Raw genomic sequence first — 27,971 nt, forward strand, 5'->3', positions numbered from 1 at the left:
CTTCTTAACTGTTACTTCTGCGTTCAGCTTAGAAACAGTTTTGTATCATGCTTTAAAAACAGTAGTGCTATCGGGGCGCCGGGGTGGCTCAAAGGAATCACATAAATGCTGTCCACGTATTTTGTTTTTTTGTGATGCTGTTCTAGATTGACAGATAAAATACAGAACACCTAGTTAAATTTGACTGTAAGATAAACAGCTAATGGCTTTTTGGTGTAAGTATATCCCATGGATAAATTTGTTAAATTTAGAAACCCTACATTGAGTCATGAAAAGGAAGTTCATAGCCTATTTGTTTTGTCCTTCCTTAATGAAACAAATTACTATTTTAATGGGAACATATATATAGTCTGTGACTATATCAAAATTTCCATAATTTCTGAAAGCATAAATAAAATTTCAGGTCATGTTGTATTTTAAATAATAATGCTGCAAATTTGGGGTGATCACTTTTAGTTAATTACGGGGTCTAATTATATTCCTTAAGTACCTTTAAAATTGGATACCCCCCTGGGGTGCCTGGGTGGCTCAGTCCGTTAGGCGTCTGACCTCGGCTCAGGTCATGATCTCACAGTTTGTGGGTTTGAGCCCTGCGTCGGGCTCTATGCTGACAGCTCAGAGCCAGGAGCCTGCTTTGGATTCTGTGTCTCCCTCTCTCTCTGCCCTTCCCCCACTCACTCTCTGTCTCTCTCTGTCTCTCAAAAAATGAATAAACATTAAAAAAAAATTTTTTTTAAATTGTTTACCCCCAGTAAATATTAAAAAGTTTTTAAAAAATGGTTATCCCTAAATTAAGGCACGTGCCACTGTGTTAGACGAGCAAACTGATTTAACTTTGCCCAAAGAAGTCTCGAACAAGATCCAGCTTTGTGGAATGAGAAAACTGGCAACCGCGTGAACTTGGAGATGTGCATTAGTTGAAATCACAAGTCACTGCGGGACTTTGAGGAAGCCAGTGGTCTCCATTTTCTAACTTGTAAAGGGGATCGCGTGGGATCGAGACTGCACATTTGGTAAATATTAGACTTCAGAAACTCCATGCTGAATCGGGGCTCCTTGATCACAGGCGAGCTGATGGATGACAATCCAAGTTACAAAGGTGTTGCCCATGTGGATTTCAAATGGTGATTGAATAGAGGACCCCGTTTCACCTTAATGCAGAACTTCTAATAATGTTGGCTGGCATTTTGGGAGTTAACCAGCATCAGATCTCTGATTTCTTAAATGTATCGAAATTCTACTGCAAAGCTCAGGTTTTTATCTTTCCTCCCATGCAAAAGAACCTTGCCAGTAGTCAGAAATTGATTTCAGGGCACGCTGGCATGCACGCATGTGCTTCTTATTCATTGTAAAGGGAGTGAGTTATTGTTAGAAAGCCAAGTGGTAGCTATCATTAGTGAAATTTCGGTAATACTTTCTACTGCAACATAATTCCTTTAATTATCTAACATGGCCAAGATGAGAGTCGCCTTGTACCTGTACCTTTCCAGGTAGAAACACACACACACACACACACACACACACACACAGTTATGCTTTCATTGGCACAGAAGCTAATAATTGAGCCCCTCTATCTACTACTTTAAGATTTGTCTTCTGGCGTTTTCCTCTCTAGTACTTGAGGTTGATGTAGCTTTTATTTTTCCAGAGTGCAAATTTGAGTAGCTCCCAGGTTGAGAAATATTTTCCACGAAGGGCTATGGAAACTAAAAGAAAAATGATGTTGACTCTGGTATTTTGGTCCTTGCACATGAGAAAAAGCTTTTAAGAGATTATTCCTAAAAAAAGAAAATGCCAGCTTTCCAGGGTTTTTTCGTAATCATACTCTAGCCTACAATTTTCAAGGAAAAAAATGCCTCAAGCTTTTTGGATTGAAAGCTAACTTGAGTGTTGTTTTGGAACATCCTTATTGAAGGAGTTTTGCCACTGGTATTGGAAACCAGACTGGGTTTGCTAAGCTGCTCAAGTAACACCTTCGCTAAACAAGTGTCCCTATGTCTTTCAAATATTTTTTTTTTTTTCCAAGAAAACAACCCATCTATTTCTTTGGCTGAAAAAAAAAAAAGCTCTTATTGCCAATCCGCGCAATAAAGAAAGGTTTGGGGGGAAAGCGCCTGATGCTTAAGAAGCCAATTTCTCTCTTCCTTTTCCGCCTGAGTCTATCACAGGTTAGCTTCTTAATGCCACCATCCACCTCAGTCACCCAGCGTTGGCTTCCATGTTGCAAATCCAGGGGCCATTTCTGAGTCCCTCGGGAGCATGTGATAGAGATGATGCTCTGCCTCTAGGTGTTTTCTTTTCTTGGCTTTCCGGAAATCACACGGTCTGGGTTTCCTCCTGGCTTTGAATTTCTCCATCTCCCTGACTTCTTTAGGGCTGAGACCTTCTGCTCTTACCCCTGTTTTTGGCCCTGGGGCCTCTTATCCAGACACGTGATGTTAACCCGCATCTGGAGGTTGTTTCCCAAATTGATATCTTGAATCCAGACCTCTTTGCCCTGTACCTCCAAGTGTCCAACTATCTTCTTGACATTCCCATTTGACTCTCATACTGAAAATGGTTAATGGGTATAAAATCTGTTATTTCCTGACATTTGAACCCACTCTGAACCCAACTCCTTCCAGGTACTGGACTTTATTCTTACAGGTGCTCAGACTAAATGCTATGGGGTCATCCTTGACCTCTCTGTCTTTCTCTCTTTGCTCATTCCTTGGGCCATCCTATCTAAAATGTCATCTCAACCTTCCTCCTCATATTTTTATCTATTCATTTTTACTCCTTAGCACTTGAGAGTATCTAACATATTGTGTGTTACACATACACACACAATATAAGCTATAGGATGAAAAGTATATATATATATATATATATATATATATATATATACATACAGCCTTTCCCCTCAAGTCAAATAAAATTTTATCAGAGCAAGATGGTTGTCCATTTTGTTTACCACTATATCCCTAGGCTAGGGCTATGCCTGATACACAGTAGTTGTCAGATGAGTTTATTTAAAAAGTGAATGAATGGGGTGCCTGGCTGATTCAGTGGGCTGAGCATCCTACTCTTGGTTTCGGCTCCAGTCATGATCTCGAGGTTCGTGGAGTTCGAGCCCTGCGTGGGGCTCTGTGCGGAAACCATGAAACCTACTTGGGATTCTCTCTCTCTCCACCCCTCCCCTGATCACATACACTCTCTCTCTCTCTCTCTCAAAATAAATACGTAAACTTTAAAAACATTTTAAAAAGTGAATGAATGGACAATAATTATATACAAGATAGCCTTTACTAAATTTAAGTGAGATGAACACAAATAGACAGATCCCAATGAAGTAGCAGAGTTATCTCTTTTAGTCCCAGATCTCGCAGTGGGAAAAGGGGATTACTAAAGCTGGCAGAGATGCAGAAAACAGTAGTAACAACCAGAAAATGAAAGAGTTTACTTTGGGTATTCTACTTCCTACTCCACTCAGGAATTACTCTGTCTCTGCCCAAACCAGAGAATTCTATAACATTTCCCTCACCTATTTTGTCACATCTTTTTCAACAGGTGTGGTGTTCCGCCCCGCCCCCCCCCCACCCCCCAGAGGACATTAATATTAGGAGGGATTCGTTTTTCTGGCGCTTCAAGGATACGTGGAACAGCAATTAGAAGGAGAATGCTGAGATGACAGAAATTCAGTGGGTGAAATTAATATAATTTGAAGACAGTTTTGAGAAGGAAGGCAGACCGAGTACCATCTGCAATGAACACATCCCCCCTTATTAAGGAATTTGGCCAAGTCACAAGACTACTGAGAATTAATAGTCGAACCAACGCAAGAGGAAGACGTTCTAAAGACTGAGGAGTTCATTGGTGGCTGATCATTTTTTTCTGGCTCTTTTCACATGTATTTATTCTTTAGGATACTGCTAACAATGCTTCGCCGTAGTGTTCTAGTATTTTAACTTTCTTGTCATATATGATACTCAGCTCAGGATGGTATTTGACGTATAGACAGAGGCTCCTAAACTCGGTATGTAATAAAAAAGGCTAACGATTCGTTGGAAGAATAGCCCCCTTTTCCTATGAATGGATCACAACAGCTTCAAATGTTCAGAAAAGATACATAGAAAAGTTGGGTTTGGACCACAAAAAGATTGGACCACAAAAGATTTATTGCTAAATGATAATCTTCATTGACAGCTCGTTAAGTACCAGGATTGGGGCAAGAACCATACTTGTATAATCTCATTTAATGTTCTCCACGACATCATAAGCAATTGGCATGAGTGAGAATATGAACGTAGAGACGTTCACAATGAGTTTGGCGAATACTTATTAGCTTTAGCTAGCACTAAGACTTTGTTTTTCAAAGTAAGGAAGATTGACTTCGGAAAGGAAGGTGGATTTACCATAGTAATAAGCGTTGTCTGAAGCCCATATTTCCCTGCTGCCCCAAACATTATGGGGGTCTCTCTTCTACTTACATTCCCAGTGTCTCCTACATTATAAGGTTTATTTCCAGGGCCACTGTTCTTGGGTAAGAGTGTGGCAAATAGTCCCTGGGTTTCAGCAGTAGGGAAAGAGAAACTACCCAACAAATCTCAAGGGAGGGAGCCTTATACTGGTGAAGGCAGGAAATTAACAGCTGACTTATGGTTCTTCATCATAAACCTCAAGTCCACCAATGTGATCAAAATAATATAATCTGGTCCAATGACCTGTGCATATGTATGAGAAGCAATACCTTAGGACCAAGTCACTCAATTTTTGGAAGGTTCTTTGGAAGATCCATGACTTTTTTCTCTTCACTAAAATAATAACTCCTATTTCTTCCAATATTTTCAGAAATTTATTAACTATGAGGCATAACAGACATGGCTTGCTGCTATCCATCTTTACACCTTCTTGACTCCTCTTCGTCTAAGCCTATCTGCTCTGAAAAATTTAACGGAGGTTGTTCCCCTCTCTTGCTGCCCCCAGAAACTCTACTTCAATCAATAGTTTCTTCAGCATTGAAAGAATTTGGCTCACTAGGATCATAAGTAGTAGAAAGTCTCCTTAAAGCAGACTTTTCCTTTCCTGTCTTCTTCCTTCCCTTCCCACCCCCTACCCCGCCCTATTGTCTTGTACAGCATTCTACACACAGAAGGTGATTGACATATTCATTTTGTTGAGTATTTAGTAGCATTGGAGAGCTATGTTGATATGATTGCTGCCTGTAGAGGGGGAAAAAAATGAGAAGGTGTTTTACAGTAATGTGGTGGCATCACAGAGTTCACAGATAAATTTTCCTGTTGAAATATTTTTAAATTAATGTGTGACCCTTCACTGGGGATCATTTTGAACACAGCTAGAACTTTTGAAGAAGATAAATCACTGAATCAGACAGTGTTTATTAGTCAATGTTCTGTTATTTCCTAAAGCATTGCTTCTACTTGTGATAAAATTGGTGGCCAGGGAGATAAAAAGAGTATTTGAAAGTGTTTTATCCACAGGTCCTAGGTGAATCGCAGAAATACAGTGTATATTACAAGAGAAATTCTGTTCTTTAATTTCAACCCTAATGTCTAAAAAATACTAGATTTTTATTTTGAGAGAGAGAGGCAGGAGGAGAGGAAATCTTAAGCAGGCTCTGTGCTGAGCGTCGAGCTCGATCCCACGACCCTGGGATCATGACCTGAGCTGAAATCAAGTTGGACACTCAACCAACTGAACCACCCAGGTTCCTCTTAAATAGTATTTTTTATTTAAGCCACCAGGAGGCTCAGTCAGTTAAGTGTCTGATTTTGGCTCAGGTCATGATCTCATCATTCGTGAGTTCGAGCCCCCCGTCGGCCTCTGCCCTGACAGCACGGAGCCTGCTTGGAATTTTCTCTTTCCCTCTCTTTCTGCTCCTCCCCAACTCATGTTCTCTCTCTCTCTCTCTCTCTCTCTCTCTCAAAGTAAATAAACTTCAAAAATATTATTTAAAAATATTTGTTATCTTTTCCCCAACTCTGTTTAATTAAAATATTTCATCATTATGTATTGAGGGAAATCAGCATTCATTCATTTATTCTCTGACCTTTCAACAACCGGCCTCAGTTGTTTGTAAATTATACATTTGGGTTTTTTAAAATCTGTTTTGTGTTCCATGTTCTACAATAGCTACACCACTACAACAATTTCTCTGTCTTCTCCCCCATCATGGGCAGCACAACTAAGTTCTCTGATAGCTTTTCGTTGCACTTGGGGAAAGATAAAAGGGCCCATCAAATCTCAAGAGATGGACAGCCAATGAATCACAATATAGTTATGAGGCAGGTCGGAAGGATGGTGTCTTGTTAGAACCCTCCCGGGGTTCTCTGGGATGGTAGGCCCTGGCACATTGCCTTCCACTGGGTCAGATGAACTTGCTCGTGACCAGTGATTTGTAGGTTTCGCCATGCATGTTGGGCTTGGGAGTTCCCAGTGCAATTATAGGAAAGCAATTATTCAAGCAAGCCATTACAGGAGGCAAACATGAGCGTTGCTTGGTCTGTGCCTTTCTGGCAAAGGCAGGGCCTCTGTGTATTGTCCCGTTCTTGCCTTCACGTCTGCCCAGGGGTCAAGATGTCAGCTCATCTGTAGGCCTTGGCAGTATCTCTGATGGTGCGAATCCCTTCAGAGAATTTTGCAACCCTCTCGTTTTCCAGTGAATCAGTCTTTGCTCTTTTCCTCCCTACCTCGCAGAGCTTCCAGGATCAAGGAGGCACAAAGATCAAGGGGCCTGTGAGGACATACGTGGGGCTGTGGTGGGAGATGGTATTGGGCGGGCTTTGGAGAGACCAGCGGGGGACTGGAGTTTTCTCTTCTAGAGCCCAGAGTTAGATAACAAATCACCCTTAAAAAGCGTCCATTCAAAACATGGTAAAACATGATGGACAAAATGCACTCCTGGTCTTCAGGAAAACATAAAATGCTAAGGCTTCTACCCCACATTACTAAAAGGCATGCGGCCGGCACACCGTCTAAGAGTAATGGTCTGGTGACTTCCCCGGACCCCTGGTCACATGACCTTTCCCCTGCACCCCAGCCTTCCAGACAGGATTTGCTCTTCAGGCTTTGAAAGGTGCAGCCTCCTTTCTGAATTTCATTTCAAATTCAGAGCTCTCGTTTGATGCATCGTCTGCTAGAAACAAGCCACTGAGCCCGGTGACGTCCTCGCGTTGGGTCCTCTGGCTGCACAGACCAGACGCGCCTCCTGGCCGCCTGTGTACGCGGGCAGCCCCGGGGGACCCCCGACACACCCCCTGCGCCGGACTGAGATCCCTCCTTTCCTGCGCTGTTCACGGCTCTGCTGCACTGAGTGCTCTCACCGTTTCCAAACCTTCCCCAACGGCACCTGCGTTCACGGCCACGCGGCAAGTGGACGGAGTGCACGCGCTTAGCCGGGAGTAGCCGTCGGGGTACTTGGTTGGGCTGGAGCTTCGGCTAAAGTGGCTTAGGGGGGAAGCTGGTAAGCAGCAACAGTTCTCTAGTTTCTTGTGCACAACAGCTGGCAGGAATCGGCTCCTTCTCCGAGCTCAGGCTGCTGCCGGCCAGCTGGCATGGAGCACGGCGCAAGCGAGCCAGCTACTTAACAGCTGTATTACTGCGTATCTGTCTGTAGCACATACCATATGCCAAAGCCCGGAGTAGGTGGGGAGGGGATCCCTTGAAAAGGAGATTTTCAAAGCCACAGAGAAAAAGCATTTTCTCCTATCGGGTCCATGCTTTGATCTCATAGCCCCATGCTCCTTCCCCCCCCCCCCCCTTCCTCACCCAATTTGGACGCCCCACATCCTTTAGAATTGATGCAAAATCGTCATGGAGCCATTTACTTGGTCAGCTTCAGGAAATCATTTTTCAGGTAACTGTAAAGAAACTGAACACCTGTATCCATTTTTTTTTTTTTTTAAGAGAATCATGTAATCATTTAATTTGGGGAAAAAAAAGCTCTTAGGATGTTTAAAAATCATTTATTTATGTCTTCCCATTTCATCGTAATGCCACATTTTGAACTGACTTTGACAAAAGCACGGAATAAGGACCTTCAGGAAATATTCCAAGATTTTCTTCATCTTCGTAATTTTAGAAGTTCATAATCGACAGTTAAGGAACACCATATCCCAACAAGCTCCTCCAAGGCTGTTCTTTCCTTTCCAAGGTCACGGGAGACCGTGAGAATCGGACTGTGGGCCAGTCTGAACAGATACTCCATTTTATAAAAGGAGATGCTCGGCTCAGGAAATGTGGATGCTAGAACGAAGACCGTTTAGAGTAGTCAATCACTCCCAGAAATCATTTCCTGCTGGAAATGGGAGGAAAGTATTTTCCCTCTCTTTGGTGAGCATCCCAAAATACAGATGGCCAGGGGCAATGGACGAGGGAATGCAGAAGGGCTGTTGGTGTCACTCAGAGAGGGTACAGCCACCCACTGACCCGGAGCCCAGCTGCACTGGGCAGGCGGTGGCCCTCGGGCACACGTTCGTCCTGCCGTATCTCCTCAGTGCAGACCTTGCTGCAGTCCTGGCAAAGGTGACGGCACGAGCCAGATCTTCATGGTGCTTTCCCCCCGTATCCACGTTTTACTTTGATAGTTCTGAGTTTTCCCTCCATTCCCTCTACTGTTTCATATTTATATGCCACTTTACTGTTTTTAAAAAAAAATGCCTATTTGTGGGGTGCCTGGGTGACTCAGTTGGTTAAGCGTCCAACTTCAGCTCAGGTCACGATCTCATGGTTCGTGGGTTCGAGCCCTGCGTCGGGCTCTGTGCTGACAGCTCGGAGCCTGGAGCCTGCTTCGGATTCTGTGTCTCCCTCTCTCTCTGCCCTTCCCCTGCTTGTGTTCTATCTCTCTCTCTCTCTCTCAAAAATACATCAAATAAATAAACATTAAAAAATTTAAAAAAGCAAAAAGTGGCTATTTCATAAAATATTTCATTCAAAGAGACGTTCAGTGTAGAAAATGATGGTGTCCTTTGGAAAGAGACACAAGCTGGAGCAGAACTGACCTTGTCAGCACTGTTCGGTGACGGGTTTTATATTATCCTAAATGCAAGCAGGGAGCCATGTGACATGGTCTTTGCATGGAGTGGTGTTGGAAAAGGAGTCCCACTATTGAGCAGTAAATAAAAAGGAATTCTAATTTTTGCTTTCATTTCTCAAAGAACATTAAAAGGAATTCATTTTGCAATTTTCAGCAACACTTCTCACAAACTCCTTTTCTCCATCTTCCAATTGTTTACTCATTCTCCAGACTGTGAATCACAAAGAATCTAGGTTGGCAGAATCTTTTGCTGACGTCATAGGTGCAATGTGTGTGTGTGTGTGTGTGTGTGTGGGCAAGTATGTGTGTATACGTACATATAAATTCCATTTCAACTTACTCTCCAAAAAGTCTATAACGAATACATTAAAAACATGCCCCAAATAACATTATTGCTTATGGGAGAGGCAAAGTCTTTGTCCTAGATATGAGTCTCCAGAGTTTAGGGAATCCAAAGGAATATATGAATATGGTCAATCGAGTCAGTAGAGTCCCAAATGTGGGAAGTGTCCCCTAACGCATCTCTAGAGGACATTATGGGATATACAGAGGCAACAGGGACAGTCTCTGTAACAGAGATGTTTTTGTCTGCTGGGGCTCCCATAATTAACCATTTAAGCCACCGGGTGGCTTAAACAACCGTGATTGAACAATTGTGGCTTTAGTTAAGCAACTGTGATTTTCCCTCCAGTTCTGGAGACCGGAAGCAGGAGATCAAGGTGGGAACAGGGTCAGGTTCTGGTGTGAGATCTCCTCCTGGCTTACAGATGGCCGCTTTCTTGCTGTGTGTTCACAACGGCAGAGACTGAGATCCCAAGAGAGTTCTCTAGTGTCTCTTCTTGGAAAGGCACTAATCTCATCGTGAGCACTCCACCCTCTGACCTCTGACCTCATCTAACCTTAATTGCTTCCCTAAGACCCCATCTCCAAATACCATCACGTTGGGGGTGAAGGCTTCATCATGAGAGTTTTGGGGAGGACACAAGCTTTCAGTCCGTAACAGAGGCCATCCATCATTCTTTCTCAGTAAGGATTCCTGGCTTATGAAATATTTGGTGGGGAGTTTCCAGGGACACACGGCTTTGTTTCAGTCCCCAAATACCGAGGTGGCTACGTTGCACTGGCCACATGATCCACGTACAGGTAGCACGAGTGCCCTTTTGGCGTCCCCTGAGGTAAAAGGTCATATTATTCTAGAAACGGCAAGAAACCCTTCCACCCCATATGTTATTTTCAGTTCGGGGCAGATGATAGGAAAAAGAGGCCTACACAGAAATTAAAAGAAAAACAAATTCAAAACAGATGTCAGGAAATACTTTGCTCCCCGGAGGAGGAAAAAAAATAGATGAGAGGAATATTTAAACAAGGCAGTTTACTGAGCTGACAAACTGGGCTCATCATTTAAAAACCGGGACGGGGTGCAGGGCTGCGGGTGGAGGGGCACCCTGGCTTTAGAACGAGAAGCGTGACCTTCCATGACTGAAGACAAACCCAGGGTGCATCAGTCTCATTGCTCACGCTACCTGCCCCCGGGTTTCCATCTCTCCTTGGGTGTGTGAAAACGTGTGCTCAAGTTGTGTTTGGGAGACAGGAAACTCAGGTGTTAGCAGCAAACAAATCTGTCCTACAGACCTCGGTGGCGGGGTGTTTCATTGGGTTGGAAGCCCCCTTCACCTGCATTTCCACTTTTGATCCCACCACACTGACGGAGGTTTCCAGATGAAGGTCTCAGAGCTGGTTTCTGAATGACTCCGGGTTTACAGATCAGAATTTCCTGAGTGAATATCGCCGGGGGAGGTCCTCACTCGGCTGCGGGTTTCACAAGCTGCAGCTTCCAGGGTGAGAGTAGCGTGGGTTGAGAAGCTAAGGGAAGCGTTGAACCAAGAAAATGGTTTCATTTTAGAAATTCGAGTGCAAGAAAGCCAAACATTTTTAAGCTCCTCAGACACATCCTCGTGGGTGCCTTCACCTCTGCATCAAACCACTCTTCAAAATGGCTCAAGACGTTAGGCTGCCTAAAAATGATGGATAAGTGGCATAAGACTTTAGAGAGGGGAGGGTTTGATAAATTCTGCACGAAATTAAAAAAGAACAAACAAACAAGACAACATAGTCCCTGATGGGACGATGTTCACAGTGTAGCGGAAAGTCAGTGGAGTTCTCGGGGGCCCAGAACAGTGGGTCCTGACAGAATTTCACACAAAATGCTATCTTCTTCAGTGACGTGGTCCCAGGGCTTAGCGGGGAAACTTGGCGCGTCGTAAGTGCTCTGTAACTCACATGGAAGGAATAAATATTCCATGAGTTTAGTCTTTGTTCAGATTACTTCTGCTTTTCTTTTTTTTTTTTTTTTCCACGCAGCACACTATTATTTGATACATCTAGCATCAGTTATCACACCTTATCTGGAAGCCTTCCCGAACAGATTCCTTATTTCTACTGCCACCACCACGCAAGGATTTGTTGTTGTCTCTTTTGAGCTGCCATAAGCCTTTGGCCATGCTGTTCTTACAGCAATTATAGTATTGCGTTGTGATGATGTGTCTATTGGTGTCACTCCGCCAAAGAAAACACCTGCGGTCGGGGAATCAGAATGTGCTATTGCGTTGCTCATCTTCAAACCTGAGCACATTTCCTAGAATAGGGTTAATAGCCAAATAAAGTTTATTGAACTGAAGTGGTCTGGGAAATGTCTTAGTTTGGGTTCACTCAAAAAGGGAGCCGGAGATAAGATCTTGGGTGTCGGGGAGTCTATTTGGAAGATGATTCCAAGAGTGAGGGCATGGGGAAGGAAAAAGCCAGTAAAGTGTGTGTCATGGAAAAGGCCAAGAAAAAGTGGTTATCACTGTGAGCGATGGGGCTCAGATCCTCTGGAGACCCACCAAGAAACAGCATCTCCTGGAGCCCAGAACTCTCCTCTGAAGGAAGGCAGGTTGGGGCATTTGTCTACCCATCCCTCCAACCACCAGTAATGGTTGTCCCGGGGAACCACACCCCCAATTTCTTGGATTCCCAGACTGGGAGTGCTCTCAAGGCTTTGGGGGAAGTGTAGAGACAAAAAAAAAAAAAAAAAAAAAAAAAGCTGAGAGCCACCCAGAGCTGAATGTGGAAGGAAGCTGTCAGAAAGTGGAGAGCTGTCCATCCAGCTGCAGCTGAAGCCAGAGGTGGGCAGAGGAGGCATGGTGTGGAGCATGCTAGCATCTGCTCAACTCCCAGCGAGAGCTTGTTGAATGGACAAACCAAGGAGTGAGAGAAAAGCCTGGAGAGTGTTGTGAGTGGATGGGCAGGTTGTGTCCAGATACTATCCTGTGATGAACACAGAGGGATACATTTCCTGGATGTGTCCAGTGGTCTCTCTTCTCTCCTCCGGGCTGACATGACAGCAACCTGTAGAGGGTCATAGGGGAAGAAAACACAGAGCCCCGAGCAGATTGACAACTGCATATGCGTGTTTTACAGAAGCAGGAGGAAACAATAGAACATCTTTCCTCAAAGACCTTACAAGGGCATGCTCCCATGTGTTACATTTTCCCGGGCTTTCTAAGTTCCCATGTGCATAACTATCGGAACCCTAGGATCGCCTATGAAGTCATAGAACTAGTCTAAAATTCTGTGGCATAATCCATCTAGGATCTTTACAAACCTTTAGGTGTTTATTTACTAATCCTAATCACACTGGTCCGCCTGGACCAGAGTTCACCTTACAGGTAGGAAATATCGAATGCAGAAATGAAAAGATTCAGGATTCGTGATTACGAGAAAAGCAAATTTCCTGATGCTTAATTTTACCACCATCAACTAAATTCAACAACAATCCTGAGTCAAGCGAGCACATTGGTGCATATAAATCCACGTGAAGGACCTTGCTGAAAAGGGCCAATGAAAATTGGCCAGTCTGGTTTCAGATTGAAACCATCTGAAAGATGGATGGCCCCTTTGTGGCAGACTTTTGTCAGATGATTTTATTTGTAGAATACTTTTGCTCTTATATTATGTTTGACTTTGCAGTGAGAGGCAACTTGATATTTTACTTGGTAGAGGATTAACTGATTTAGAATTTAAAGATTGGGATTACACAAAAGGGTGTGAGTGATATTTAAACAAGAGAGGATCTCAATGATTTGGAATGTTTTCTAGCTGGAGATATAATGCTGCATTTTAAATATAAAATATTATGTTTTCTACAAGAAAAAATAAGATTCGTGCACGCTGGCCATCTCCAGGTTGAATGGGAAACAAATGAAATTTTATATTCTTAAGCAAGAACACATCATATTCTGCAAGTATACACTGTACAACAGGGACCCACTCATGCGATGGCATTGGGTCACTTTGGGCTCACTAGTGACTCAAACTTAATACTTGGAACATTAGTGAACGAGAAGACCCTGTTTATTTCCCAGGAAATAGGGAACGCAATGTATGGGGAATAGCAAGTGATTCTGGAAGTTTGTCTTTGAGGACGTCTTCACAAGCCCGCTGTATCAGAACAGCTTTATTGGCGGGAAACTTCAGTTGAATCTGATCATACCCTCAGTGGTGACCTTCTCATGGATAAACCCAAGCTGTATAAATAATGATGCACTAGGTAATAAAGACTAAAGCTGTTTAGAAAAGATAAATTCTGTTGTGTTAGAACAGAAGAGTCAATAATTTATTTGGTCTGGAATACATTCTACGTATCTGCAGAGGCCAAGTAGGGTTGACCAGGGACTTGATATTTATCCTGCTCTTAAGAGAACAAGACCAAGAGAAGACGCTGGTGAAGGAGTATTGAGTTATTTAAATTCATGTGAAATCAAGACACAAAGTGCTGGAGGGTTCATTCTCCACTGAAGGCTTGGGAAAACCCATCCCAGGCACCCTCCTGGTCCTGGTCTTAAATGGGCCAGAGAGAAAAAAAAAAAAAAAAAAAAAAAAATGATCATTTTAAGGAACCTAGGCTGTCAGGATTAGAAGGGGCCTCAGTATTCAAGTTTAATTGCTCATGTGGAATTTAAGACCTTCCTACAATATCCTTTTCAATGGTCTTTGGGGGTGTGCTTGAGTTTAAGCAGTATTGAAGCATCTCATACCTCCTAAGACTGTTTCTTCTGTATTGAGAGGAATGATTTCTCTGACAGTTTGCAATTCCTTGAGTATTTCCCCCTATACGCTTAGATATTCTTCAAATGTAGTCTGAGGGCATTCCAGAAACTATCTTAAATTATACATTCCCAAAATGTATCTTAAAAGTACAGAGTATTAAATTCTCCATTAAATAAATTATGCAACTCTTAATGCAGCTGAAGACCAAATCGATCAAATTGGAGTGGGTTTGGCAGTCAGTCACATTGCACTGTTGATTTATAAAAAGCTTAATCTACCTATGCCCCCCCCCCCCATGGCTTTTTTATGCCTATTACCACTGGGACATCAATTCTCAATTGCCTCCTCATAGAAAAAGTTTTAAAAATAGAATGCTGTCTACTAGTTTGGATTCCAGTGGGCAATTTTAATCACATTCTAGGGAGACCCTATGGCTTGCATATACCTCTTTCTGCCCTCCCTGGCCCGGCACACCGAGATGATATGGCTGGAATGTGGCAGGGGCCCGCGTCCTTCCTCTGCCCTGTGCTGTGTTACCTTGGTGACGAGTCATCGTCCCCACGCGTCTTCAGAGCTGTAGTCCTCAACATCTGGCAAATGTCTGAAGACATTTTTCGGGGCCACAACAGGGGTGGGCATGGAACTGACATCCAGAGGGTGGAGGCCAAGGATGCTGCTAACATCTTGCAGTGCACGGGCCGGGCCCCAGCACGGTGCATTCTACAGCCCACAGCCTCAGCAGAGCGGAGTTCACAACCCCTGATGCTGATCATTTTTACCATCAACAATGTCAATGACGTGCCCTCCTGTGTGCCTCGCGATACGTAAGAGTTGGATTTAGTCCTTGACCTCGGGGCATTTACGCTCTAAAACAGCTAATCCCTATCAGGGAGGTGTAGAATGTGTTGGGGGAGAGCCCAAGAATGAACGCGAATGTGTTTGCCCCTGTGTTTCACGCCGACACATTCAAAAGGAAGAGCTGTGACAATCTCCGCGGAGAGACGGGGTGTCAGAAAATTCTTTTAGTTTGATTCACAGTTAAACCCAGACGAGTCACAATTGTGAATCCAAATGCAAGTCTCAGGTGCTGGTCTCTATAATGTGGACTCTATTATAATTTATAGGACTCAAGTGCCTACAGTTCGGCGCCCCCCCCCCCTTTTTTTATTCACGTAACATTAATTGCAACCTCAGAGAGAGAAAGCTTCCTGTAAGGCTCCCCCCCATATTTTATTTTATTCCTTAATATGAATTTACCAATGCGGTTTCAAATTTCAGGTGGTTTGACTTCTCTCTCGCAGACCCAGCGTGAATTACATCTCAGGTAGCTCCTATAAAAATGAGTGCTTTCCGTGGAAGCGTTGATTGATTATTCACTGTGGTAGATGATCCTGATGGGTTTGTGAAGGAACTTGACGTTCTCTACCTTTCCCAGTGCTACCTGTTTTTATTGCCGGGTTTTCCCTTCAAATTTAAAATTTTGAGGGAAGTGCTCAGATGCATTCATCGATATCTGGCCTGCCTCTTCCGAAAACTTTGCCTCCTGCCAGTCTCCGTTCCAGCCCCTCTCACTATTTTCATGCTTAGACCAAAGAAGCAGTGAATGTGGAGCTTATTTCAGGAAGTGTTAGGATTGAAGAGGTCAGGAGAACCAGGAAGAGGTAAATGTTTTGCTTTGTTTTTTCATTTTTTGTTAAGTTTATTTTTTTACGAGAGAGAAAAAGAGAGTGTGTGAGTGGGGCAGGGGTAGAGAGAGAGGGGGACACAGAATCCGAAACAGGCTCTAGGCTCTGAGCTGTCAGCACAGAGCCAACATGGGGCTCGAACTCATGAACTGTGAGATCATGACCTGAGCCAAAGGCAGACGTTTAACCCACTGAGCTACCCAGGCGCCCCAGGGGTGAATGATTTTAATGGTGGGAATGATAATTATCATGAATCATTGTCAGGAAGTGTTGGTAGAATTGGAGATGTTGAACAAGCAGTAAGAAGAAAGAATGGGGTGGAATCCTTCCCAGGTGAAGGGGTGGGTGGGGGGAGTCTGAGTTTTCAAGAGGGCTTCCCTTCTATCATAACAGGAATGAAAAATAAACACGGATTCAGATGCCTATAAATCAATATACTTGGTCTTTGGATGTTGAAGGAGTTCAGCTCTTTCTTAATATTTTTGTTTTCTGTCTAGGAGATGACGAAGTTGTCTGCTGAGAGCCCAGAGCTAATTAGGGGGGAAGCATATCAAGTAACAGGGAAGAATATAAGAGACAGCCTTTGGCCTTGAAAAGCTTTCATGTCTATTGAAATTTAGCAAACAATAAAGGGACACTTGATAAAGTCAAACAAGGCTGCATTTTAAAGACTCCGTCAACGTGACAATCACAGCTCAGACTACTGGGTATGCTGACGACACAGCAGAGATTTCGGTGAACCCAAGAGTCATGTAGGGAGGTAGAGACCACAGAGCACTTCATCACCGATTGGAAACGTGTGTGTGGTGGTGGTGGGGGGGGTGCTGTGAAGTTAGGGAATTTTGAAGTTCCTCTGGATCTGATCTGAGTGACTGCTCCGGCTTGGGTAAGCTGTGTGACTTATAAGTGAGGACTTCCCATTTCATAGTTGGGTCTGCATGCAGGTCAGGGAGTTTGCATGAGAAGTCGTGGCATTAAACCAAAGCATCCCTTTAAAAGACACCAATTGGGGAAATGAGGCCAGCAAAGGAGACAGAGGTAGGTGGAAATTCGGGAAGGTGTAGAGATATGGAAACAAAGAGAACCAGCTGCCTCACGGTGAGCAATCGGCTGTGCTTAGCAATGTATTACTTGTTTGTTTTCTTTCTGTTAAAGAAGACACAAAAATTTGTTAAGCTGAAGGCTCCACAGAACTGAGATCAGCCCCTGATCTTTATCATTACTCATGAAAAGAGATTGATGGACATAACATTTGTATTTAAGAAAATCATTAAGCGGGGCGCCTGGGTGGCTCAGTCAGTTAAGTGTCTGACTTCAGCTCAGGTCATGATCTCTCGGTTCCTGAGTTCGTGACCCGCGTGGGGCTCTGTGCTGACAGCCTGGAGCCTGGAGCCTGCCTCGGATTCTGTGTCTCCCTCTCTCTCTGCCCTTTCCTCTCTCTCTCTCTCTCTCTCTCTCTCAAAAATAAATAAACATTAAAAAAAATTGTTTAAAGAAAATCATGAAGCATGACTTTGCTATGTGTAAATTTAGTTCTATTCAATGACTTGTTTTTTCTCATCTTTAGAAAGCATTCAGTTAAAGAAAGAAGCATATGTCTTAAATATTAAGAAGTACCTTATACATCCCGCAGTCACCTACTGTCCCTCTCATGGTGTCAAGATTGCACAGCGAGGTAGTAACGCTCGCTCACATTTATCATGAGAGGAATGTGTCCCTCAGTCAGCTGACACAAGCAATACGTTTGGGTTGTGACTAGTTTAAAATGCAAACCTCTAAAAGCAAAGCTGCGCAGGTGGGCAGCAAAATATTGGAGGGGAAAGACATGAGCTACTTTTCTTAGGAATGCACTTGGGGGGCATCTGGGTGGCTCAGTCGGTTAAGCGTCCAACTTCGGCTCAGGTCACGATTTCACGGTTTGTGGGTTCAAGCCCTGCGTTGGGCTCTGTGCTGACAGCTCAGAGCCTGGAGTTTGCTTCAAATTCTGTGTCTCCCTCTCTCTGCCCCTCCCCTGCTCACGCTCTTCTCTCTGTCTCAAAAATAAATAAAAAAAAACATTAAAAAAAAAAAAAAAAGAATGCACTTGGAAGTCAATCCTTAGAGTCACAGGTTAGACCGCATGGTGAAAATCGAGACTGAATGGTAAGTTTCATTTGTTAGACACAAATGAATGCGTATTCCAAGCAGCAATGCACAATGTGAAGGAAGTTCCTTTTATGGTTCATTTCAGGAGACCACTCTAAAGACTGGGAAACTAAATAGCCCATTGTTTGACGTTTGCAGGAAGGACTTAGGATGAAGTAGCTCTTTTGACACTTTTGACCCTGTACATCAGGCTTTACTCAGACATACCTGTCTGCATGCGAGCAAATGCACCAGCAAAAAAGTGAGTAAACTCACTCCCCATAGTGTCTGAGTCTGGGTCCTCTGAGGTCAGGGCGCAGCCCTGTAGCCCCCCACCCCCCACCCGCATAGCACAGTGAGCAGGAGGACGGCGCACTGAGGCTTCAGGTGACCCTGGAGGAACAGCCAAGAGACCACAGCCTGGATCGAGACGGGCGGGGGGGTGGGGGGGGTGGGGGCGGGCAAGGGAAAGTGCAGTCGGCTTGGGCTGCCATCCCAGAGTATCATAGGACAGATATTTCTTTCTCATGGTTCTCGAAGCTGGGAGCCTGAGATCAGGATGTCACCATCTGGGGGGTTCTGGTAGGTCCTCTTCCAGGCTGGTAGATGGCGGTCTTCTCACCTTGGGCTCTGGTGGAGGGAGAGCTCTGGTCTCTCTTCCTCTTCTGAGAAGGGCACCTCTTCCGTCACCTCCCAAAGGCCCCACCTCCTAGTATCATCCCAAGTGGGGGAGGCTTTCAACATGTGGATCTGGGGGAGACATGAACACATGGTCCATCACAAGAAGCCAGACCAGAAGCGAGAAACAGAGCACTACTGAAGTTGGCAGAGTCTATTCATATACAGTATTATTCCATTCTATTTGTTTATGTATGTATGTATGTATGTATCTACTTGTTATTTTTGTAAATTTATTTTGGAAAGAAAGTGGCAGAAGGGCAGAGACGGATGGGAATAGAATTTTGTTCTGACAGCAGCAAGCCCAAGGAGGAGCTCCGACTCACAAACTGTGAGATCGTGATCTGAGCTGAAGTTGGATGCTTAACCGACTGAGCCACCCAGGTGCCCCAGCATTATTTCATTTTCATTAAAAATTCTATTGTTTTGCTTTCCAGTTTTTCCTCTCTAGTTTTCTTTTCCTCCCTCCTTCTCTCTTTCTCTCTCTCTTCCTTCCTTCCTTCCTTCCTTCCTTCCTTCCTTCCTTCCGTCCTCTTGCATGAAACAGCATTATACTGTTCAGTTTAGCTGCTGCTGGCATTAATAATGTGCAACGAATGGACTAAAATTTGCTTTGCTTTTGTTTTTCCTGAGGTTAAACTCATTAATGGCAAACGGGCTTCAGGCAGCCCTTTAGCCAACCGAAAATAGAAAATAGCCAATAGAAAATAGATAATAGAAATAGACAATAGAGGGGCTCCTGGGTGGCGCAGTCGGTTAAGCGTCCAACTTCGGCCAGGTCACGATCTCACGGTCCGTGAGTTCGAGCCCCGCGTCAGGCTCTGGGCTGATGGCTCGGAGCCTGGAGCCTGTTTCCGATTCTGTGTCTCCCTCTCTCTCTGCCCCTCCCCCGTTCATGCTCTGTCTCTCTCTGTCCCCAAAATAAATAAACGTTAAAAAAAAAAAAAAGTTAAAAAAAAATTAAAAAAAGAAATAGACAATAGAAAATAGAAAATAGCCAATAGAAAATAAGTTTCTATTTTTAATTTAGGGGAAAAAAGCCCTATCTACAGAAAATTAATATGAATTAGACAATTATTTCCTATTAAAAAGATGAAAGTTTAAGGAATAAAAGAATACCAGCGTGTCAAATTAGAAATGAGGGTATATAATGCTTTTTAAAAAGTGTTGTTTCAGAGGTTCCATAGAACAAACCTGAGGATGTATGAGACACGGGTAATAATAGTTACTACAGTGCTCATAATTAAATTCTCCAAAATGAAAGCTTTAGTTGCATCCTTAAAAGATGTGACCATCCAATATTGTAAATAGTTCTCGAAAACACATACATGCATGTTTCTCTATGGAAGGCCAGGGTTGGCCAAATCATAGGCCAAAAAATAGATGCTTGCCCATTTATAAAACTGAAAAACAGGCATTTAAAATCATTTAGTGTACATTTGCACAGGAAGCATAATAAGACGCCTTGCTCTTTAGATTGCTATATGTTTGGCAGATTTCTTCGTGTGTCCTCAGTGATTGATATTGATAGGAGGGCTCTTCATTGTAATATGGCAGGTTATTAAACCTTGGGGCCACCAGGCATAATTTATGTTTCCATAATTTTCAATACTGGAATCAGAGTCGGTACTTAAGACATTCTTGGATGTGGGGAGGAGAGGAATGGCTAGCCCCCGTTCTCGTGGAAAGGCTGTATCATTTTCTTCAGTCTGGGTTAGCTTTGGATATGTGGAGCTTGATGGTACATTTTGTCTATTTCAGTATCTGACTAGATAGACCCCTTGGAAACTTCTCTCATTGCCTTGGCATTATGGAATTTCTGGAGCCTGCTTCACAGAAATAGTTCGTCTTTATGCTTTCCCCCATCTCTGCTCCTCACCTATTTTATTCACTTCTGTGTCATGCTGAAAAGAAAACAACCGAAATAAAATACGATATTTGACCTTGGCAATATTGGATTCTTTAAAGAGGTAAAGCTCTTAACTATCAGTTGATGAAGCAGCCTTATTCTGTAGGTTTGTGTGAGGCTATCTCAGCATAACAAGCATAATTAATAAGCATAATTAACAAACAATGGGTAACAAACAATGGGTAACAAAAAATGGGTAAATAATGAATGACTAAACTGAACCCCCGGGGTACCAAAAGAGCCACATTCCTCACCGCTCCCCACCCCAAGTCACTCTTCCCAAAGTCTTCCCATTCCAGTTAATGACAACTCCTCTTCAATGGCTTAGGACTCAAACTCTGGAGTTATCTTTGATCTGCCATTTCCTGCCCACCTCCACAGCAAATCCTGTCAACTTCACCTTCACAGTATCCAGGCCCTGCTCTCTTCTCACCACTCCGTTCATACCGCACTGGTCCCGGCCGCCATTACCCTCTGGACATTCTACAGCCTTGCAGCTCTTGCCTTGGCTTCCACCCCTGCCCTCTAGAATACATGCTCAGTAGATGGTCCTTTAGTTACCTAAGGAGATGGACTCACTCTCTGAGACTTCTCATACCATTTCACGTAAGAGCCAGAGCCTTTGAAGTAGCCCACCTCTTTGAGGTCTGCTTCCAGCGCCTCCATATTGCTGCCCTCACCCCCTTCTCCCCTAGGTCTTGATCACTCCTCTCCAACGTCATGGGTCCCTCCCTGTTCTTCTGACACAGAGGGCATGGTTTCAGCTCAGACCCTTGGCACTGGCTATTTTTTTTTTTTTTAACCTGGAATGTTCTTCCCTCCTGTATCATTAGGGCTTACCACATCACCCCTTCCTGCTTGGTTGCCACTCAAATGTCACTTCAGTAACACCATCCCTGACACCCTACTTCAAACGTTCAGCCCTCATATAATATGCTATATGAAACAGGGTGCTGTCGAAAAAAACCACCAGATGCCGAATAGAAGTGAGGCAAGATTTTATTCACGGCCAGGCCAAACCTGATCTCCTGATCTTAAGGAGAAAAGTGCAGAGAATGGCCCCGAACAAAGGTAGCAGTGAGCTTACATGGATTTTAGCAAGTCAGAATACGTCATTATTTAGTTAACCAATTACAATTTACAGCATTTCATGGTAGCCAATTACATTGTGACATACAGACGTTAGTTTTGGCAGGAACCTATCAATTTAAAGTTCTTTGTCCTAAGAGGGTTTAAAATGACCAATCATAGTTAGACACCTAAGATACCGTGGGGCAGCGAGTTCCTGACTTTTTACATGTTGGTCTTTGCCTAGGCCAGACCTTGGTAGAAAGGATGGGGGAGCGTTTTGCAACCTAAATTATCCATTTAGCAAGCAGGCGAAGTTACAGAAGCGAGCTAGGGCGGTTAGTAATTTCCGATAACCCTAATAGGGAACTACATAAGCTTTTCTCTCAATTATTCATGAAAGGTGAGTTTAAGCCGAACTTATACACAAGAAGCTTTCTGATATAAGTTGACCTATTACATATATACATATATGACATATACTGCGTGTTTCTCCTGTTGTCTCTCTCCTCCACCCCCACGCCGAATCACCGTAGAATGTAGATTCTATGAAGGCAAGGATCGGCACATGTTTCATTCACTGTGCCAATTGAGACCAAAAGGACCTGGCTCGTGTATTCCCCAAATGCTGGTGGAATGAATGACCAATAGCAAATATTTCTAAAATCTGCTCTCAAAAACCTTTGTAATCCTATTTTTGAGTCCCTACCATACTGCTCCCTTTTATAGTACTTCTATTCTCCTGCGCTCAGAAAGCCCTGCCACCCATCTCTGCCCGATCTGCTCGGTCCAGCCACTCCCTCTCCATCAAGCTTTCTAGATCACAGCTGCTAGAAGTGTCTTACTCTCTTTCTGATGCTTCTTGACACCAGGTCATACCTTGGTTTTGGATATTTCTGTGTCTTTTTTTTTTTTTTTTTAATTTTTTTTTTCAACGTTTATTTTTATTTTTGGGACAGAGAGAGACAGAGCATGAACGGGGGAGGGGCAGAGAGAGAGGGAGACACAGAATCGGAAACAGGCTCCAGGCTCTGAGCCATCAGCCCAGAGCCCGACGCGGGGCTCGAACTCACAGACCGCGAGATCGTGACCTGGCTGAAGTCGGACGCTTAACCGACTGCGCCACCCAGGCGCCCCAGATATTTCTGTGTCTTGACTCACATGTATGTTACATTCCTCCAAAGCAAGGACGTAGCTTCTCCAACCCCTGGAGCATATTGGTACTCCTAGTTGCTAAATCAACCTTTATTGGCTGGCTAGAGGAAGACATGAATAAAGGATAAAAATGAATGAATGAAAAATACTTTGCTCTTGAGCGAATGGGAAGAGCATACAAAATCTGGAAAAGATTTCTTTATGGGTTTATTAGCAATATCCCGAATACACTTGATGGATTAGGCTGCTGATACTTTTTAATCATACACATCTTGGGTGCTTTTTCATTTGATTGAACTTCTTTTGGAAGACATTTTATTGAAAACTTATATTATCAAAGCTAAGAGCCACATTTTAAAGATGAAACTCCCCCTTTGTTCTTGCCCTGATAGTGATTCTTTTTTTTTTTTTCCTATTGGAAGTTGAATTTTCCATGACTTTTTGTTTTGTTATCTTTAATTATCTTCAGAGTAAGTAAGTCAGACTTAAAGAAGTGTTCTAAACAAAGCTAAAACCAGTGTCACATCGTCCTGAAAGGAGACACATTCTTTTTCATACTAATTCGGGTGCTTATTACAAATTTTATTTTTGATAATCATTTAATGACAGGAATTTATATATCCCATAATTAGACTATTCCAAAAAATGGACTAATATTTTCGCTACTGCCACAGCAAACTTATTGATATTCAGTAAACATTACTATGCAAATTCCAGCTGGACAAATTCTCACAGATTGGACAAAGTGAGGTGTATGTGGGTCTGTGGAAGTTTATAATGTGTTGAGCATGTGTATGAGTGTGTGTATCTTTATGGTGGGTTTACATATAAAATATCTATTAAAACGATATAGCTATCTGGAATCCATCCATGTTAAAGAAATATAAGAGGCTTTATGTACTGAAATGAGCTCTCACCTGAAACTCAGAAGACATTAGTTCTTAAATAATATTTATGTATGCAACTATTTATTAAATGTGTATGTAGTACTAAGTGCTTTCCATGCGTACTTCCTTAATCCTGTCAACACATGTGGAAAACAAGCACTATTATCCCATTTGGCAGCTTGGGAAACAGGCACAAAGAATAAATGACATTGATGATGATACGTGTCGGAAGCGAGGCCACCGAGCTGGGAAATGCCCACGGGACTCTAATGGCCACATTCTCAGTATCTTCGCCTGTGAACCAGGGACCGGAATAACTGTTCTGTTATCTCTTGGTTGATTTGTGGCAGAATTTTTACGCGGTTCAATAAAGGACACCACTTTGAAGGCTATGGTTGCATTTTAAAGACACGAGTAGGATTACTCGCGTACATTGATGCTTCCTTTCCTGGACTGTTTGCTTCCTCTTCCAGGGAAAGAACTACATATTTTTCACCATTCTGAGTCTTCCCGGGATGCTCAGTTCCCACATGCATCTGTGGTAACTGCTTGCATCTATTTGACCTCAAATTTTCCTTGGTTTATGCCTTCTTTCAGATTCTTTCAGATTGCGTGGCTGAGTGCATTCAGGTTAATAAATGAATGTTTTCCTCCTGTGTTCTCAGTGTTGCTGCTTTTATAAAACATGATTAAAATGGTTGTTGAAACTACAGGATTTGACTCTTTGCATTTCAAGTGACGAGGACTGTGAGCAAGATTTCACTTTGATGAGCCAATAATTTTTAACTATTTTAAGTACATTCCCCAAATATGGCTTTTCTTTATTTCTTTCTCTTTTTTTTTTTTTCTTACTATTTGAAAGTAACGGTACATAACACCGCTTTGAAGAATTCCTATTGACAAATGGATCTGTATAGGAGCTCGCCGTGTGACAGGGGGTGACTTGTTAAGGTCTATACGAAACCAAGAATGAAAAACAGAAACTGCGTCTAACATCTGTTTGTCTATTTCTCCATTTTCCACTTAGAATTGATATCGGACTCTTTGACCTTTCAGCTCATGAGTTGTTGATAGCGTGTAGCCATTTTCTACGGTTCGATTTGTTTCATTTAGAAACCATGACATCTTTGTTTTGGGTGCATCCACCCCGGGGCCATTCAGCACCCACCTACCACGTGCCTGACATTAAAGTGACAATTCGGGATCTTGTGCAGGATAAGGGGCTCTAACACCTGGTTTCCAGCCTCTGAGGTCTGTGTTAGCTTAATTGGTAGCTAAGTGGCGAAGACATTCTCAGCAAGAATCAACCCATGTGCAGCATTAAGAGTCTTTTATCATATTCTCACAAACTATAAAGCAATAAAGCACACTAAAGTCAATCTAATCTTTTAAAAATAATTTTAGAAACAATAGAACTCACTGACCAGCTAGGTCTGAAAATTTTAAAAGAACAAAGTGTGATACCCTTCTCTTGACTTCTTTGATCCATTTTCTCGAGGCTTATATCTTTTATAAACATGTATTGAAACGTAACTTGCTGAAGGAGTTCCAACGTCGTTAGAACACGGACTTCAGTGAGTGTCCATATAAATAAGCTGCAGTGAAGACATACTTTGCATTCTGAATCATGGAATGTTACATACAGAAATAACTCTATTTGGAACACTAATTCCTGTGGCCCATATAAATGTATGTTTTTTCTACAAAGGACCAAAAAGTGAATATTAACATGTCAGACAAACATAGCCAGCAAAGTTAGCTCATTTAAATACAAAATTTAGGGGCGCCTGGGTGGCTCAGTCGATTAAACGTCCGACTTTGGCTCAGATCACGATCTCACAGTTCGTGGGTTCGAGCCCTGCGTTGGGCTCTGTGCTGACAGCTCGGAGCCTGGAGCCTGCTTTGGGTTCTGTGTCTCCCTCTCTCTTTGCCCCCTCCCCGGCTCGCACTCTGTCTCTGTCTCCCTCTCTCTCTCTCAAAAATAAATTAAAACATCAAAACAATTAAATACAAATTTTTTTTAATTAAAATTAAAATTTTAATTAATTTTAATTAAAAAAAATTTTTTTAACGTTTATTTATTTTTGAGATAGAGAGAGACAGAGCATGAATGGGGGAGGGTCAGAAAGAGAGGGAGACTCAGAATCCGAAACAGGCTCCAGGCTCTGAGCAGTCAGCACAGAGCCTGACGCGGGGCTCGAACTCACAGACCGCGAGATCACGACCTGAGCCGAAGTCGGACGCTTAACCGACTGAGCCACCCAGGCGCCCCTAAATACAAAATTTAAAGTCTGTTCCATGTGCTTGATGCATTTGCTTTGGAAAAATGTGTACTCTACTGTATCCAAGAGCTAGGGAAACATTTCTCAATACAAATACTAAGCAGAATTCTGTAATAAGCAATGCATGAAATCAAATATAGTTTGATCAGACATAAAAATTAAAAAGAAGAGTTTTTGCTTTAGATTGGAGAGGAGACACCAACCTGAATTATACCTAATTTCGAATACACATGCTTTAGCAAACATGGAACACACATGCACAACCGACGTGTATATTCACACATGCACACACATACACGTGCATGCGGGCACACACACACACACAAATACACATATGCACACGGTGTATATTGACACATTAACGTCTTAGTACTAAGTTAACTCTTGATCGGTATAAATTGCAAACTGATTTTTCTTTCTCCTGAATTGCTGGTCTTTTCTTCTTCTTCTTCTTTTTTAATGTTTATTTATTTTTGAGAGAGAGAAAGAAAGAGCACGAGCAGGGGAGGGGCAGAGAGAGAGAGAGAGAGAGAGAGAGAGAGCAAGACACAGAATCTGAAGCAGGCTCCAGGCTCTGAGCTGTCAGCACAAAGCCCCATGTGGGGCTCGAACTCATGAACCTTGAGATCGTGACCTGAGCTGAAGCCAGATGCTTCCCCTACTGAGCTACCCAGGCGCCCCGCTGGTATCTTCCCTGCCATAAGGCCAAGCATATGTTCAGCACATATTAGGGACGCTCAATAAATATTTGTTAACTTTGAATTACCTGAATTGAATGAGTTCAAGATTATGTATAGACTCCCCGATTTATGGAAAGACACTTAAATTTGCAGTAGGGGACAGGACTGAGTAAACAGTGTTTTTATTGTCAAATTCTCTTGCCATCTCCCATAGCATCCTCAACACCGACATAGACGCAGGAACAGAGGACAGAATATTGTCAGGTTGTGAAAGCATGTCGGTTGGTGGCTGCTAAAGGTATACCTTTAAAAAACCGAAAGCAGGTGACTATTCTGAATTCCTTTGTCTGTTCCTATTCGCAGCTTGTCTGGTACAGTATCAGTTTTTCTAGGAAGTCTCCAATGCAGAAAGGAAACAATGCCTACCCTTCTGAGGCCGGAGGAACTGTTACCTTAAAGGAGAACGCATCATTTGGCCCAGTTGGGGAAAAATTACCATGAAAAGAGGACAAACGGAAACAATTCTCAGGATTTTGTTGAGCAAATTCCCAAATTTGGCCTACATTCCCACGTAAGGACCTTTGTAGAGCCACGTTTCTCTTTCAAAGCTTTCTTTTGTATTTTTTTTTCCCATTGAGGAATAAACTACAAAGTGGACTTCTGTGTTTCACTTTTTGGGTTAAACTAGCACAAGCAAAAAGCGACCAGTTTTCCTGAGGTATAACACCGTCTGCAGGGAAACAAGTCACGTGCAGCCCGTGGTATTTAAAGTGATCTTTTCCGGGCAGGATGTAGACACATGAGGCGTGTCCTTAAGCAAGGCCTTCCAAAGCGCCAAATCTAAAGTAAATAACGTTTCGATATCTTCAGGGAGAGCACCCAGATTTCTGAGAGCTTTCTTGGGCAAGGAACAGGTCAGCAGAAATAACCAAAATCAAATGGCAAACCAGATAAGATTATCACTTAACAGAACTGCTCAGTGGTGACGGCCAATCTCTGTGGGAATGTTTGGTCAACAAGCAAGCCATAAAAGGTTCGGGGGTGCACGTAGTTTATTGGTCTCGTGGGAACACAATATTGATCAGACAGGTAATTTCACCTAATAATCTTCAAACACTAGTCAAATAGCTGGTGACTGATTTGAGGATAATTTTTAATAATTGCTTTGGTGTGAAAAGAATTCTTCATTTCATTCGGTATATAGTCCCTTGAAGAATGTGAGGAATTACGAGGTTTAATGCTCTCTTAAAATAGAAAAGGGAGATGTTCAGGTAGGTCTTTCTTTGCCTTATGAAACTAACAACAGATGGAAAAGAAAGACAGATGTATAGCACGTTACCCCCACACACATGCCCACGTACAGATATATGAATGCAGAGTC

The 27,971-nt window shown here is 43.0% G+C and overlaps 1 long non-coding RNA gene across 1 annotated transcript in view; it reads left to right on the forward strand.

The window, feature by feature from the left end:
• LOC123599659 overlaps positions 1 to 27,384 on the forward strand; it is a 77,260-nt gene extending 49,876 nt beyond the window's left edge. The window contains exons 2-3 of the long non-coding RNA XR_006713253.1: positions 26,805 to 26,888; positions 26,954 to 27,384. This is a non-coding gene — a long non-coding RNA (uncharacterized LOC123599659). The remainder of the gene's footprint in view (positions 1 to 26,804; positions 26,889 to 26,953) is intronic.
• The last annotated feature ends 587 nt before the right edge of the window (positions 27,385 to 27,971 follow it).

The sequence above is a fragment of the Leopardus geoffroyi genome, chromosome A1, assembly GCF_018350155.1.
Source record: "Leopardus geoffroyi isolate Oge1 chromosome A1, O.geoffroyi_Oge1_pat1.0, whole genome shotgun sequence".
Taxonomy (NCBI): domain Eukaryota; kingdom Metazoa; phylum Chordata; class Mammalia; order Carnivora; family Felidae; genus Leopardus; species Leopardus geoffroyi.